The sequence below is a fragment of the Trachinotus anak genome, unplaced genomic scaffold (genome assembly GCF_046630095.1).
Source record: "Trachinotus anak isolate AG129_WGS33_773 ecotype Australia unplaced genomic scaffold, CSIRO_AGI_Tana_v1 ptg000020l, whole genome shotgun sequence".
Taxonomy (NCBI): Eukaryota; Metazoa; Chordata; class Actinopteri; order Carangiformes; family Carangidae; genus Trachinotus; species Trachinotus anak.
This window is the reverse complement of record NW_027273871.1, coordinates 6975571-6992675: the sequence shown is the minus strand read 5'-3', so window position 1 is coordinate 6992675 and position 17105 is coordinate 6975571. Positions and strand designations below refer to the sequence as shown.

Here is a 17105-nt window from a genome sequence, read left to right as displayed (position 1 = left end):
GTACAAACATGTTGCTGTAAAAATACACTTCACCTCTCATTTACCACCAAGTGAAGCACGAGCTATTACCCGACCCATGAAGAAAACTGTATTGATTCACACTGCAGAACACCTGCTTCGTCAGACACGTGTGAGACAGAAAACCGAGGTACAGCTGAAATGCACGCGGTGTAGGCAGCATGCGACGGCTCTCTGCTTTTCAAAGCTGGAAAATTACTAAAAAGTTTTGTATTTCTATAGTTATGGAAGATATCAACTGTGCTATAACTAAACATTACTCTGTGGTTGATAAAACAACCAAAGACAGTCCTTGTTGCAGAGTCACTTCACAATCCTGCTGTTTAAAATGCACAGTTTGATGTCTGGGGGAGATTAGGAAATACAAATTAGTCATCCATAATCAGAAATTTCAGTACATTCAAGAATAAAAAAACATATGTTAATTTAGGCTTCACCATCAGTTCCAACAACACAGTTCTGCCATCTGCTTTAGTTCCTCCAGTTATTAACTTTTATAACCCAAGGCCTTAAGTCCTTTTATTTACCAGCTTATAACTTAATTACTTCATGTGTCACATTTGCTGCCATATAATCTGTCATATTTATTTTTAAAGATAAAGATTCAAAATACTTTATTAATCCACAGGGGAAATTCAAATTGTCCAGTAGCTTATTCATATATTTAGTTAAGATTTGAGTCTGTGTCATGATCCACTGTTGTTAAATAGTCTGATGACAGTGGGAACAAAGGATTTCAGCCAGATGAGACGTTGGCTGCTGCTGTAGCTTACGGTCGCTTGCCAAGAACCTCAGCCAACCTTGTGCTTAAGAGGTGATAAAACACGCTCTGAGCAGCGCTACCTCTTCGGGGCAGCCTGGAAGCTGCAGTGACTCGGTATCAGAAAGTGAAAGGATGTGGTGGCCGCGCCGGGGTAGCTGGTTAGCATGCAAACATCAGCAGATGAACAGAAGTGCTAGAAATAAAGACAGATCTCAGCAAGTAAAGGAATGAAGTTTGTTGCTGAACGTTTCCTCTTGACTGGTAAGTAAACAGATGTTAATACTAATGTTGGCGACAGCAAAAACTTACATATAGCTCATTTATTTTGCTGAAACACATATTTATAGCAGTTTATGATTACATTTTCCAACCTAAGCAGAAGAAAACTGGCATATAGACTCTTTAAAGCAAACTATTTCACTTTTTATTTCATTTACATGTTTCATTTTCTAAACTCAGCAAGAAGCATAAGTGAAAGACTGTGGAAAGTTAGCACCTGTGCACTCACACACATACAAGGCATATGAGCACACACAGTGGGACCAATAGACAGACACACAATGCTTGCAAAGTTGCTCACACACACAGACACAGAATTCCATTTGCCCTGTAAAGCTCCCCACACTCGTCTCCTTAATTCTTTCCCTGAAAAGCAAAGCCAGAGGAGTAATCCACAATCTCAGGATCTTCTCTTTTTGCTTCCAAATGCAAATGGAAATCCTTGTTCTACATCGGCTTATTGAATGGCTTAGAGAGGAAGCTGTTGCTTCTTCTCATCCATTTCCTGCAGGAAGAGAGCTGAACGAGAAGTTCATTTACTGCTGGTGCAGCCCCAGACGTTCTGGCGACTCTCCAGTTTCTCACCTTACAGGAAAGTGGCTCTGATGCATAGAGTATTGTGAAGAACGGGAGTTTAAAGCTGCACCTTCAACATCTTATCTGCCACAATCAAAAAACAGGTAAGAGCATCCTCTCAGATCCAGGTTCCACGTTTTAACAAAGTTTTACTGAAAACAAACTGAAACAACATCCCTCACTTGCAGCCACATTCTGTCACCCTCAGTTTCCACAGCAGCTACTTGTGACTCGTGTAACTTATAGCATCAGCTGTAATGCTGCTGGTTAAAGGTTCTTCCTGACATTTGTACAACTTCTATAAGGAACACAGCTTAATATCTCATTCATGTTTTTCTTTTTTAAATGTGTGATGTGGATCTCATCATTATTCATCACAGTCGTACTAGGATTCAGATCTGAATCCAGAAATAGAATAAAAGTGATTTTTTTTTAAAATCACTATAACAGTTTTGAGCCCTCTGACGGTTTTTTAGATCCTGTTAAGTTTTTGAACTGTTGTTTATGCTCAACCCACCCTGACGTCACCCATTGGTTTGTGAGAGTTCTGAAGCCTCTGGTTTGTCATTTGGCCGTCGCCATCTTGGTTTTTCGAAACCAGAAGAAACCATATTTGGATGAGAAGGTGGAACTGGGGAGGGTTGGATCTGATCCGCTCTATAGTCTATCCTGATTGGTAACCATGTGTGCTACAGTCTGTCAATCACACAGTAGCCCTGCCCTAATTCATACCCTGCTATTTTCCTCTAAACAGGACTATGAATTTAAAAAATGAACATCATGTTGTACTGAAGAAGACTTGAAACTAGAGACTGAGACCATAAACCAGTGGAGTCTGATGGTCATTAGATAGAATAAGGCTCTTCAGGCACAGGGTTCTTTTTCAGACGTAGAGTGTACATCCACTTTATATACAGCCTACGGTTCAGAAGAGCTTTTTCAAGGAAAAATCCACATCCTGGGTTTGAATCTGGTCTCGCATCTGTCATCTTGTGTTGCCCCAAAACCTTAAATTCATTATTCATATCATTTATTGGATTCTGAATGTTGGCACTGGACATGAATGTGAGGTGCTGCATCATCCAATTATGCACAACATTCCCAGTGATACAGGCTGGAAGAAAGGGTGACGTATTAGTAATTTTTCCAGTTCAGAGAGAGCACAGGTTTTATACATTATTCCAGTAAGACAGTCTCATCAGAGTCTGAATAAAAGCAAAATGCCTTTAACAGTTCAAGCTTTTATTAAGCACCATTAGATTGAATCACTTTTACATTTTATCTATATAAACTGACAAAATGGACATTCATTTATATGCAAATGTAGAAATGATTTCAAGGATTACTGCCTTTTCATGTCAGATCTCTTTAAATGTGTCATTAACATGCTTTTCATGTCCTTGTTATGTCCAGATATGATTTGAAGGGACTACAGCCCTGATAAAAGTAATCTGATCTGGAGAGGTGTTTTTAATCTAACAGCCACATTCACAGAAATATAATTTCGTATAAGCTGAGAATTAAATTGAATGCATTAAATTGCACTGAGCTGATGTAAACTGAGTCGAATGGAATCAAACTGAACTGACTTGGATTGGAGTAAACTGAAGTGCTATTGAATTTGCCATCTTTTGAAATAAACTTAGCATGGAGAGAGTTCAGACCGGTGCTGCTGGCGGCTGATAAGCGGAGCACTGCGTGTGTGTAAGCCTTATATCTGCTGTTTGATCAGTGTTGTTGGGATTGTTGCCACTGAATGTCAGACACTTCCATGTGTCGCACTGTTTGGCAGATGCAGACTGAACAACGTGTCAGAGCTGGCAGTCGACCAGCTGAGCTCTGAGTTGTGTGTGTGTGTGTGTGTGTGTGTGTATGAGAGAGGGAGAGAGACAGAGTGAGAGAGAGAGAGAGACCATCAAACACACACAGAGAGAGAGAGAGAGAGAGAGAGAGAGACAGAATGACCAGGTCTGTGTAAATACAATGCCAGGTAAACATGAACAAACTTGTAACTCTCAAGTCTTAATATTCAGTCAAGTTGAAGTGGAAACTGCATCAAATTAACAGAGAGTGTCCTGTAAAAAACGAGCCCATAGATCGTCAGTGCAGCAGGTTGTTATGTTTTGTTGCTAGGCGACATCTAGTGGCCGTAGTATGACAGGAGCAAAAGGAAAAGTGTGGTGAGCAGTTTATGTTGTTTCTATATCCATGACCGTTCAACAAAGTTAACCATGTTGTTATTATTGTAACCATGACAACAAAGATAGAATAATGTTGAGGAAGTACTTACTTTAACCAAAATTATGATCTTTTCCTAAACCTAACCAAGTAAAATTAGCGCCTAAGCCTAACCAAGCCATGAATGTTAATATAGTAACCATGGCGACAAAGGTAGCTACACCACTCTCAGCAAAGTCTGCATGTTTGTTATTCGAACCATGACAGCCAATTTCGGGCATGCCTGCCGCCGTAGGGGCTCTGCTTCAGGAGACCGTCCTGTGGGTTGTATCAGAGGGTTGAAGAAGTGGCCTGTATGGTTGTTCAGGTTGGAGATTGCTTGAAATAATACATTCAGAGAACTAAATAAACTGGATTTGCTTGAGGTTCTTGATGATGTTCTACCTTTAATCCAAAAGGCATCTTTACAGCATCGAGCAAGTTCTAGTTCTACTTCTACTTCGTTTTGCTGTTGATATACTTGACTGCTCTCTGAGGACTATTATTTATCTTCAGTATCTTCAGAAGAACTGAAGAAGCCTTTCGGATGAGTCATCAAACGTCTTCAAGAACCTTCAAGAAACTAAAGCAAGTCCGGTTGCCTTTGTAAAGCTCTAAGAGATACTGTGACCTGGAAGACTGAGAACCTCAAAGATGCACATGATGATATATTCAACAAAATGAAACTAAATCTAGACTTCAATGTCAAAAACAAACATACCAAAACTAAAGAAGGCCTCTAACACCTTCTCAAAGGCTGATTTGTCTGACCAACATTTGAAAACCCAAAGATGTTTAATTGAAAATTACATAAAACTGAGAGATACAGAGAATCCTCAGTTTAGGATATTTGAGAAAAAAAAACTTTATGGACATGGCTTTTTGGACAGGGGCACTGTTTTACTGAAAGAGCAAAGGACCTTCCTCAGACTGTCGTTGGCACAGTCATCAAAAAGATTTATTTTCACTGGAACTAAACCCTTAGGTACACAAAAGCATGTGAACAGGGGGCCACACATGATTTGCATGTAAGCTCGTCTTGGAATATTCTTAATATTCTCTATTATGTGACAGAGTTAAAAGAAGTGTGTGCTTGTGTGCTTGTGTGTGTGTGTGTGTATATGTGTGTGTGTGTGTGTGTGTGTGTGTGTGTTGTGTTTGTGAGATGTAGGAACGCCTTCCTTTCATCCAGATGAAAGCTTTGGAGTCGTGTCACAAAATCTCCTAGCAACCCTCGCCTGGAGCCATTACGGAGGCTCGGTTGAGAATCCGCACTAATTAAGAAATGTACACCCTGACGACCAGACTACACTCTCCACCGGTATAGCTGCCAATCAGAGGAGCTTCTCATTAGCAGAAAAGCTGCTAATGTGAAACAAAGAAATGACCAGTGCACTTGCAGGTGGTGAAGAAGAGTCGAGGGGTTAAGTGCTAAGACATAGATCATGGACTTTTAGTAAGAAACACAAACAATTAAGAATCATTAATGTAATTCATTTAGGTAAAAATAGGAAAATAAACAACATTTGTAAAGAACCTGGACTATTTAAATAAATAACAAACTGTCTTAAAAAAAAGGCAGTGGAGTTTTTAGGGGAAATCAAAAGCCTCCGTTGCTGTTTCTGTCCGTAAGTCCATATTATAGATTTTGGATCCACAACTGCAGAGGGTTTTGAGTTTTGAGTTTTCAGTACACCAAACAGAAAAGTCTGTGGATCCGAGGAACGTACCAGTGATATATCGTGACAATACATCAACGAGAGTCAGGGACAAGCTCCTGAAGAGATTTATGGACAAAGATTGGGATCATAAAATTTATCCTAAGACTAACTGGAAGTCAGAACAAGGACTTTAGTAGAGGACTGATGTGAGCACTTTTATTTTGTTCAGTTAAAACCCTGCAGTGTACTGTATGAGCTGTAGTTGACTCAAACGCTTGGAAAGAGACTTAAGAGAAGACAAGAATATTGTGACAAGTAATCTGAAGAACAGATCTGGTTAGGTTCCTAAAATACAACTGTAGAGTAAGATCAGAGCAAAGCATGACCCCTTAATGTCTTTCTATTGGAGAAACGTGGCAAGATTGAGTACCTCTATGTAAAATTTAGATCTATCTATTGTTTTGGACTGATAACTAGAACTTCTTTGGCTAATTTGGAGATAAACTGTCTGATACTAAAGAAAGTAAGATCATCAGAATCAGTAGATAGAGTTGGGTCTCATCTGCATCGCAATGTAAGTTAATACTGTGCTCCTGGATGATGCCCTGTGGAATATCCATCCATCCATCCATCCATTCATCTTCTGCCACTTACCCTGGAGTTAAGGTCATGGTGGCAGCATGATAAGAATCAGAATCAGAATCAGAATCAGTTTTATTGCCAAGTATGTTTTCACATACAAAGAATTTTTTCTGGTGATTGGTGCAATTGATCAGCAACAGTGGGGCTCTCTAGCCTTGTTGATAAGGCTAATAGCAGATGGGAAGAAGCTATTTTTGTGGCGAGAGGTTTTGGTCCTGAAGGACCGCAGCCTCCTGCCAGAGGGGAGTGTCACAAAGAGTTTGTGTCCAGGGTGGGAGGAGTCAGCTACAATCTTCCCTGCACGCCTCAGAGTCCTTGAGGCGTACAGGTCCTGGAGGGACGGAAGATTGCAGCCAATCACCTTCTCAGCAGAGTGGATGATACGCTGCAGTCTGTTATTGTCCCTCTCCGTGGCAGCAGCGTACCAGATGGTGATGGAGGAGGTGAGGATGGACTCAATGATGGAGGTGTAGAAGTTCACCATCATAGTCCTTGGCAGGTTGAACTTCTTCAATTGCCTATAAGGTAGTTAGTCCACATCCCTCTCCCCAGCATCATCTTCTAGCTCCTCCTGGGGGATTCTGAGTTGTTCCCAGTCCAGACGAGATATATAATCTCTCTAGTTTGTTCTGGGTTTACCTCAGGATCTCCTTTCAGACAGACATGCCTGGAAGAGCTCATCAAGACAGACACTCAGGAGGAGTCCTTATTAGGCACTCAACCCACCTAAACTGGCTCCTTTCAATGCGAAGGAGCTGCAGCTCCAGATGTCAAAGCTCTTTACTCTTTCTCTAAGGCTGAGCTCAGCCATCCTATGGAGTATGTATTTGTGTATATTGACAAGAGGTGAGGGTTTTAACGTATTGGTAAATTGAAGGCTAAAGCTTAGCTCCATCTTCACTACAATGGTTGACTGCCAACCACCCCAGAAGACCATGCAGAAGGTCATGGTCTGCTAAAGCCAGGAATGGGCAGAGAAGAAATTCTGACATCCTCAAACCAGACACTCTCCTCTCTTTTTTGAAATCAGGACCATACTCCATACTCCAAGTTGAATATTCAGGCAGATCAAGATTGCTGGGATCTAACCAAGGAAACTAAATTTCTCAAGCAAACAGTTCTTGTTAGTTTGTGTCAGTCGCATTTAGTCTTGTTTCGCCACTTTTGTTTGGAAACAGCAACTTAGTAAGTGATCTATGGTTGTTAAATTAAGTGTGGGCGGACAGCTGTTACTCTACTACTTGACAGCAATGTGCGGGAATCATCTGCAGCAATTTTTAGCATCAAAAACAGGTAAAAAACAAAGTAATATTTTCCGCAATGACTTGCCACAACTGAATTTTGCCAGCAGTAAGAAGTCACTGTAACATCTTTGGTGATATAACTGTATCAGAAATGGCAGAAAGGATGTTGCACCTGTGATGCTCTACACCTTATCTCTGACAGAGGAGAAACAAATTCATTGTCCCGAAACAATAACTGACCAACTAGCACACATTAAATGCAAAACTGATGAGTTGACCAGTGCAAAGAAATCAGTTCTCAGTCTACTTGGATATGATGTAGTTCTGTTCTAAACACAGACTCCTGTGTTCTCAGTATGTGAGAGGTTAATGATTGGTGAGTGTGTTTGAAAGTGATTAAACTTTCATAAACATACACTTGGTGGTTGCAGTTTGAGCATCATGTTGTTTGTAAGCTCTCTCCAGGCCTTCACCTCATGCCCAAGCCTCTCTGCTCTGCCCTGACTAGGTCTAATCCAGCACGTCATCGCTGTGATAGAATTCCTCAACTACAGTTTAGTGAGAACATTTCCTCAAGTGCTCGACAGAGATTACACTCTGCAGCAGCTCTCCTTCGGCAGACCCACGGCTCTGTTATTTAACACCTAAACCCCAGTTTAAATAAGAGATTCATAGCCGGGGATGGAGGGAAGAGGGCTGGGGGTTAAAGTGAGGTGGGAATATGATAAGCGAGCCACTGCCCCATCAGCAGAAAATGTTCAGGGTTGAAGCCCTCAGTACAAAAAACGCATGTTTTTTATGTATGACCAGGCGAGACAGGGAAGCACAGCAGGAACTCACGTCATGTCCAACTGCTCGACTGTAGAAAGAGGAGTCTCTGTGTGCACCTATGAACATTTATTTTGTGTGTGAAGAGTGAGGCCCAATGTAAAGCATCACTCTGCAGCTGTGATTGAGATTGTGATCCACAGCGAGGGGAAGAGAAAGTAGTGGAGGACAGCAAATGAGCTTAAGACACAGACCAGACAGGTAATAACTGTTCGAACTGCAGGATTCACGATTTCAGAAAATTATACTGACAGAGCTATTTTCTACCATTTGCAATTATATATTTCTTTTTCGTTTTAATTGATTTCTTTTACAACAGGTGGTTGGAACAAAAGATAATTGATGTCTGTGAGACTCCCTGATGAAATAAACAGTAGAAACTGAAAGTCTAGCACGGAATTGAACAGAGAAAAAGAAAGTCCTTGAAGAACACACTATAGAAATGAGAGAAGATGATCAATTAAAGGTAGATCTCCATGTCCTGTCCATGTCATGTCCACCATCTCTGAGTGTTAACTCGAAATCTGCTATATTTTTATTAAATCACTCAGAAAACAGTCAACTAATCAGAAGAGAGAATTCTGATTGGCTCACTGAGCTGTTGTTACTAGAGCTCCAGAGAGAAGCCAGAGAGAGGAGATGTAAAACTACACTGAGATGGTTTTTGGTTCTTAAAACCACAAATATATCTTCTGATGGAGATCAGCACTTCAGATAAAACAGCAGAAAAGTGTAAATTATGGACTTTTAATGAAAGGACAACTTGCTATTTATCTTAAACCACTGTCTTTTATGTATAATGTACATGAAACCTGTTTGACATGCATTAGAGATATTCCAGGGTTGTCTATCTCAATATATCATTGTAAATCATTGTAAAATTATATAAATTAAAGTCACATAATAATATGTACTGAAATTATAAATGCAAAACGATGTGATTCGGTCAAAAGCTCAATAACACTAAATGGATCTTAGGGTGAAATTGTGTCGTCAGACAAACAGAATGCTTAGAGAATAACAAGGCATCACATAACAACTGATGTGACTACACAAAGCACATGCAAGGCTCTGCAGCTCTGAACTACTACTGAACCACTGTACATACATTACAACAGTGGGAAAGTCCTTGCAGAACAACACACAGCATCCAGAGATATTACAAACAATAGATACAGTGATCAAACAGCAGGTCCTGTGGGGAGAATGGAAGCAGACCACTCAGTAAAGTCATCATCTGTACTCAGGGTCACTGTAGTACACATCTATCCTTCAAACACATGCACACACAAGCACACACTGCGGAGCTTAAGGGTCCTTTTTTTCTCTCTGCAACTGATGGCACGATCTCCTGTGGCCTCATTACCAATATCATATAAATACATAGCCTGGGACCTTGATTTGTTCAATAATTCAACTGCTGCTTCTCCTTTTCCTCAGACTGCAGCTGCCGACGGCAAGTCTGGAGGATGGTGTTAGTGCAGAGCAGGGAAACCAAACCCCGTGTGTGTGTGTGAGTAATAACACTGGACGATCAGATGAATACCTCAGGAATCTCTGCCGGGACAAGCTCACTGCTAGGTAAAATTCTGTTGATTACTGTATTTTTTTGACTTTAAGTACTTGGGTATTAGGCTTTTGAAAAAGTCAAAGTACTGCAACAGTGGTTCTCACACACAGACTTTACTTGGACTGCCCGAGCATATTAACAGCCCGTATTTCACGACCCATTTTAGATAACGCCATCGATTAGCTACTGGACAGCGTCCCCTCACTCTACCCCTCCTGTACCTTCATCCTGGTATCGTGAGAAGGGTCCACTCACAATCACCACGTGCTCTGCAGAGAAACACAGAGAGATGTTCTGTGGTATGACGTTGGAAGACAGAGCGTGGACCAGGTAAAGCCACACCTTTTCTCCACACTATGTAAAGAAAACAGCCACTAAGCTGCGTTGGTCGCAACAAGACTCAAGAGTGTGTTCAGCACAGGCAACTTGACCTTTGCCCCCTGGCTGCAGTTGGGCAAACTGTGACAGAGACTGTTCAACTCTTCTTTCAGCCCTAAATACATTTTGCACCTAATTTCTGTGCAGTTCCTTTAAGTCTTGGGACATTTTGGCTGTTTCTGAACACTTCTGATTTTGCCTTAATAAATCACATCAAAGATGTTTCCCCAGATAATGTTTGGTATCTTTTTTATTTTCAGCACAACATCTCCCATATGACCTGACAATTACTGTTTCACTTTGACATACTGTATCTACATGTTGCACCTGAAAACATACAAAACACATCAAATCAGTTCTGGGAAATGGTTTGTTTTTACTGTAAAAAGCACAGGTTGCATAGGTGAAGATGTTGTGGTAAAATAGATATAAAACCAAGGTAATAACAACTATTTACAGCAAAAAGCAGGAGTGGCTGCTTCTTTTTCCCTGTTATGCTTCTAAACACTTTATCTACACAGTAAGAGAGAGCTCTGACAGTCTCTCAGAGTGTGAGCAGTTTCTAAATAGTGCAAAGTAACATAAAAAGGCAAAACTGAGACAAAATCAACATGTGTTTGCTTCATTTTCTCCCACACGAACAACTCCAACTCAATCCCAATCTTCCAAAAACTAGCTCTCTCTGCCTCCGTCTGTCTCTCTCCTGCTTCTCTCCCCAGCTTCTGTGCTTAGCTGGCCCCACCTCCCGATAACATTCAGCCTGCAGAGCAGAGTCAGAAGACTCAGATGCTTTTTCAAATGGACAGAAAAGTGAAGAGGAGGGTTGGATCTGTGAAATATATTATGTGAAATTATAGAAATATTCAATCAATTAAAATATTGAGTATTCTGTGCCTGCACATTATGGCAGCCCTTTCCACCAGCTAAGTATAAGACTTGTGGGAAACACTGTGCAACATTTTACAAGATATGATGCTATGTTGAAGCTATGATAATTCATTTTTGGGTCACTGGGGGGTAGAGCAGCACAAATCTGATATATTATGACCATGAAGTTGTATTGGCTAACATGTTAGCAAACTAATTACATAGCTAACTGACACTGAGCAGCTCTTGGAGTCATGTTTGTATCCACCTCATGAATTAAAGTCCAATATTCACCTTAACTCTCTTCTCGTAAACATATCTGCTGCTTGATGTCCCACTGTTTTCACCGTCTTACCCACCTGCAGCTGAAAATGAGGTTGATGAGACTGAACAACTGAATACATGTATTATAAAACCAAAACCATGAGCTAAAAGAGGTTAAAAAGCTTCTACAAACCAACTTCTCTGTGTGGATTTGTCTGTACAAATGACACATTTATATTGCAGTTGGTCAATGTATTTATTGTTAATTTTGAAAAGTTGAGTAAAAGAAAGTTAGCATATTGTATATTTAAATATAATGTTGATTAAATTTGCAGGTAAAAAGGACACTGCAGAGCTTCCTAACAAGCAATAAACCAACACTAATACAGCAACACTGAAGCATTTTCAAAGCATTTTCCCACTGTGTTACATCATGTAAGTATTGTCTTTGACAAAACAAAAGCAGTCCAAATGATGGATCGCCCACACAAAGCAAGTTTTCAGTCTCTGCAAATGATTTTCCAATTCTACTAAAGTGAAGTAAAACTAGTTTGAATGGGAGGATGGGAAAATGCATCAATCATTACAGAGCGCTTCTCTTAAAAGAGCAGCAGCAGTAGATATTGACAGTAGACATTTTGTAGATATTGGGTTCAAACATGCATTGTCCTTTCAAATGTAAAGATGTTCACAGTGTAGGCAGCTGGCAGCTCCTGCAGGCTGGTGCGACTCCAAATGTTCTGCATATTGTGTTTTCTGTGTATGGAAGGGAAGGAATGAGGTGAGGAGGAGTTGAGGGGAGTGAAGGAGAGCAGACAAGAGAAATAAAAGTAAAGGGGCAAGAAAGAAAAAGATGAAGAGAAACTACAGATTGCCGAAGGCAATTCATTAATTTCACCATCTGCACCACAGCCAGTGTTTTACATGAGAAACCAGAACATCTCTCTGTTTAGCTGCATCTTCAAGTGTGTGTGTTTTCTTGGTCAAAACATTATGTGTGGATGGCTGCATTTAAAGTTGTACAGTGTTTCTTTTTGCAGCGTTTAGAGGCACGTGTGAATGATTCATTATCTTTATCGACCTCTGTCAGCGTCCAATAGGAACTGCAGGAGCATCGACTGAATCTCTCTTGCATCGATTACAGCTCCTCACATCCCATCATCCTCTGGAGCTTCACTATCATACCCTAAAACAGACGTAAGCATTAAAATTTCACAGCAAGAAAAATTCAGCTCGTGTCGATCCTGTGAGGAGTTTTCTTGAATTTTTCACATTGACCTTTGTTTGACCCCATTAAAGGTGCTTTACAAACAAATCTTTACAATCATCTACGGGAAATCCTGACAAGCATTTCATTTTTTTGCCACAATAATTTTTTAACTTTTTTTCCATCTCTGAAAACAATGCCCAAAGGCAAGTGAAAGTTGTATTTTCTTCCGTATTTTCATCTTCCCTGGAAAACGATGGCTTGTTTTTACAGATGAAAAAAAAACTAAACTTGATCCTGACAAAATAAATAAATAAAATTTTATTAAATTTAATAGAATTAAACAAAAAAAAGTGTTTTTTTTTTTTTTTTTTGCTTTTTCCATTAAAATGTTTTCTCCAGCAGCCGACTCTCTGGTTTGAAGGACTAATGTTATCGCAGGATGTTGCACCGACTCATACATGAATCAAAGTTGCACAGTTTTAGATGACACTGATCACACAGTCAGTATGAACATTTACATTTCTGCCCGGTGCTGCCCTGGAGTTGCCCTACATCAGCAGTGGTCTGGGAAGTCAAATCTAGGCCGTTTATTCTCACTGTGTGTAAAACACTTCTCTGCAGGAGTTCCTGAACCCATCTACAGCTGTGTTTCAGATTGCTGATGGAAGCTGAGCTGAGGTGTGAAATCCGTCTCTTGAAGTGTGAAAAACTGGAGTCGATCTTAAGATATTTTGTGTTGAACTTTGTGCTTGAGTTCTGCTTGAGTTAAGCTGAACTAAACTGGATGGTGAAGTTAATTTTTTTTTTTTTTTTTTGATTGATTCAGGTGAATGGAACTAAGGCTGGGAGTTGAACTGAATCTTAGACTCCTCCTCATTTAGTTCATTATGTTTGTGCATGATTTAACTGATAAATATCAGTGCCTGATCACACCAGGAAGTGACAGAGCAGTAATTAATTGTGCAGCTAAATAAATGCTTGTTTGGTGACATAGTGACTATTTGTGGACCGAGCTCGTGGGCTGCTACAGCTGGAGAGCTAACTGGTAACATGCTAGCTACAGTAGCTGGGAACATGTTAGCTAGGGTGAACATATTTTCAAACCCCCAGTGTACACACATGTTCATGCATGAGCACAGTTGCACACATGCCCTTATGGACCCACCACAGGTCTTTTCATCAGGATGGGGAAAAAGAATATTTCAGCATTTCACGCACCCACTGAGCGCCTCACCTGATAACAGACTGCATCTTGCATCAACATGTTTTTATTAAAGTGAATCATTTATGATTTTCATGTCATTTGCTTTATTTTCTTTGTGCCCTAAAACTTTTTCTGCAGCTAAAATGAGGAAACTCCTGGCCTGGTGTTGAGCATCATTGTAAAGCAGCCGAGACAAAAGAGGAGAAAACAATGAAATTATGGGTCTGTAGTCAGGACCAACACAATGTGCTATTGTTAATATAAAATCATATGGATGTTTATTCGAAGGATTCATTCAGTAGACGTGTGCAGAAAGAAGTCACAGCCTTTTTCTTTGAATCTGTAGCTGAAGCTGTCTCTTTTCTTCCAGCAGACGTCTTAATAATTATCAGCACTTAACCGCTAACATGTTCTCAAAAGAGTTCAGAGCAGAGGACTGCCCCCAGAGCAGCAGCAGCAGCAACGCTTTTTACTGTCATCTCAACAGAACAGAAACAGAGGCATGAAGAGCGAGGAGCTTTTCCTGTTCAGTATCTTGTGTGAAGTAACGCTGATGGCCTCTCATGGAGCCTGAATGTGATGCAGCTGGTGTTAAGGAGCCCCCCCCCCTCGCTCAGCAGTGGAGGCTGGCTGAGTTGAACAGACATACAGCTCCCTGCTGCACTCCACGGTGCAGTTTCACTTTTGTTTGTTATTTCAGAAAAGCTGTGTGGCCTCACACGTGGCATCTGCCACATTTTCCACAGATGAAACTGAACCTGCAGAGACTCCCCCTCTACGGACATGCTCTCTACGGACATGTTCAAAATTTCAAAGCTCCAAACCAAAATATTTGCACGAATCTCCAAATGGATCAACATGACTGCTTGATTGATTGATCAGGAGCAATCATGTACCCATATATTTTTTGTATAGTAAATTTCATGAACAGCTTCCTCATGAAACTCAAGGCAAAATTACTAAAGGCTGTGGCTGAAAAAGCCCGACTCAGCTGGCAACTAGTGGCAGACTCAGTAATGAGCTGTCTAAAACATGGTCGAGAGTTCATATAAAGACAAATTAAAGGACAAACTAACATGTTGGATCACCACGTATGGCCAGAATAGCTTCAGTGGATGGGGGGCACTATAATCCTTGAAGAGACCATCCCCATCAGGGTAGAAATGTTTCATCATAGTGATAAAGGTGATTACTTAGAACAACTTTGTATTGATTTGTAGTAATTTCTCCCTCTAAGGGGACAAGTGCACCCACCTCATCCCCCCACAGTAGGGGTCTAGCATTCAGACCTGCATCATATATACACTGGACAATAGAGGCCTCTGGTTTCTGTGTTGCTGAACTCTCAGATGTGCATTCATCTTAGTGCTATAATATCCCTCTAACTGTGGACCGACTGTCACTGCAGACACAGTCTGATCACGTCCTGCTGCACTGAGTTTCTCTTGTTTTTCTTTACATATTGCACTAATGCACGATCACCACAATGTCCAGCCCTATTTACTGACGGCTTTCCCATAGATCTAAATACAGATGTCACTTCAGTCACTTTCCCTATTCTAACACCAACCGGCTGAGTATCTGTGACTCGAGCTCCTGCCATCTCTGCCCCGGCAATCAACCCTCTTTTAAAGTCACTTAAATCTTTTCCTCTTGCCAGGCCTCCTCAGCATCGTCATACCTGCCACAGCATGATGAGATGTTGATTGCTTAACTTAATTGCACCATGCAGTGCACCTGTGTGAAAGCTTCTGCATTTGTTTTATGTGTTCATGTTATACCGGCTGCTTGTTTTATATTAAACTGCTGCTTATTGAGGTACTCGGTATGTCATTTTATCATTCATACTAATGTCATCATAAAGATAGGTATGATAACATGATGGTAAGGTGCCACTAAAGGTATGGAGTTTGGAGGTTTATCAGCTTTAAAACATAATAAATTAAACAATTCATGGTGAAGTGTAGAAAAGACTGCTGCTCTCTTTGACCATGGCTGCTGTTTAATTGGTTTATCATGTTGCTGCCAGTGCTGGTCTTCTCTGACTATCTGGGGTCTGTTCAGGTTGACCAAATTTTGGATAGGGTCGAGCTATTTTCAGTGATGGGCCTGACGCTCGTCAGATCCCTTTCAGATTGGGTTTTCTTTTTTAAATGAATTCTGTTCTATTCTAACTAAGACAGACTAATTCACAGAATTATTTTATATTTTTGTTAGGGACAATGCAATTTAACATAGTTCCAGAACAGATCGTGAAACTAATGTGCCACACACAGTTTATAGTTTATACTGCTAATTCTCTACTCCTGTCCCTAGTTAGGCTTTTATATGTGCAAATCAATAAGGAAAAGGAAAGAAAATTAGTCTTGCACTTGTATAACATTTAGTCTTCTAATGTTTTGCATAACAAGAGAGACCTAAAAGGCTTGTGAGAGACGAATGTAGCAAAGCAGAGGCCAAGGTAAGATGACTTTTATTACCTTGTATGTGTCAACACCCAAAAACACTGGATACTACACTTCCCATAATGCAGCTCATTAGCATCTTTCAGTATATCCTCCCTGTCTGGTAAATGAGCACATTTTAAAAAACCCACACCCTCAGTTTGTACTGCAGGTAAGTGTCATCCCCAATTTGTGATAACCCTGATGACATCACTGTGACATCATCTGGGTTATTTGCCAAAGCTCCTCCATAAACTAATCTGTATGTGGAAAATCTGTAAAGTCCCCCTTTAATCACTTTTTTAAAATTAATTGACTGTAATTAAGAGCTAAAAGTCTGTAGTCTCTCCAGTCAAACCCTCCACACTTCATATAAAAGGAATAAAGGAATAAAAGGAATGATTTTTTTAAGCACTCAGCAGGACCAGGTTTAGTCAGATTCTTTGGGCAACTCCTGACTCACTCTGCATCAAAGTCTTCTGAGATCTCCGCTCTTTGTTCTGTCTCGAGGGATCAAGACGTGGTCGAAGACAATCAGGTTGCTATGCCAACGGTTTGGCACCCAGCAGCACTATAGCTGTGTCTTTCCTGACTGAGCACCTCACTGTTTTATAGTATCACAACAAGACACATTTATACATCTTACTGTATCTGCTGGTGTTGAACAATTAAAGGCTCAGTTTAAGGGATTGAGGATATTGCAAGTGTTGAAACATCATCAACAATATGTCACATCAACAATATAACAAAATCATTCTACTCAGTAAAAGATGAAAGACAGAGTCTGCTTTCCAAAAGTCAAACCCCAACACGAAATGCTCCCTACACCTGATTGCACAAACACACAACCTTGCCGGATTTGTCATTGCTGGTCTTTGCTTCCGCTTTTCAAAATGGGAAACTGCACCAGCTCCAGCAGGATCATTTAGAAAATGAAGTA

General features: G+C 40.5%; 1 protein-coding gene and 1 long non-coding RNA gene across 12 annotated transcripts in view; one reads left to right on the top strand and one right to left on the bottom strand.

Annotated features, from left to right (window-relative positions):
- Positions 1 to 17105, bottom strand: part of sgcd (sarcoglycan, delta (dystrophin-associated glycoprotein)) — a 305616-nt gene that overhangs the window by 164908 nt on the left and 123603 nt on the right. The gene's annotated exons all lie outside the window — the stretch shown is intronic.
- Positions 783 to 11754, top strand: LOC139637647 (uncharacterized). The gene is made up of 3 exons (XR_011694652.1): positions 783 to 1740; positions 9669 to 9809; positions 9965 to 11754. It is a non-coding gene; the product is annotated as an uncharacterized lncRNA (long non-coding RNA).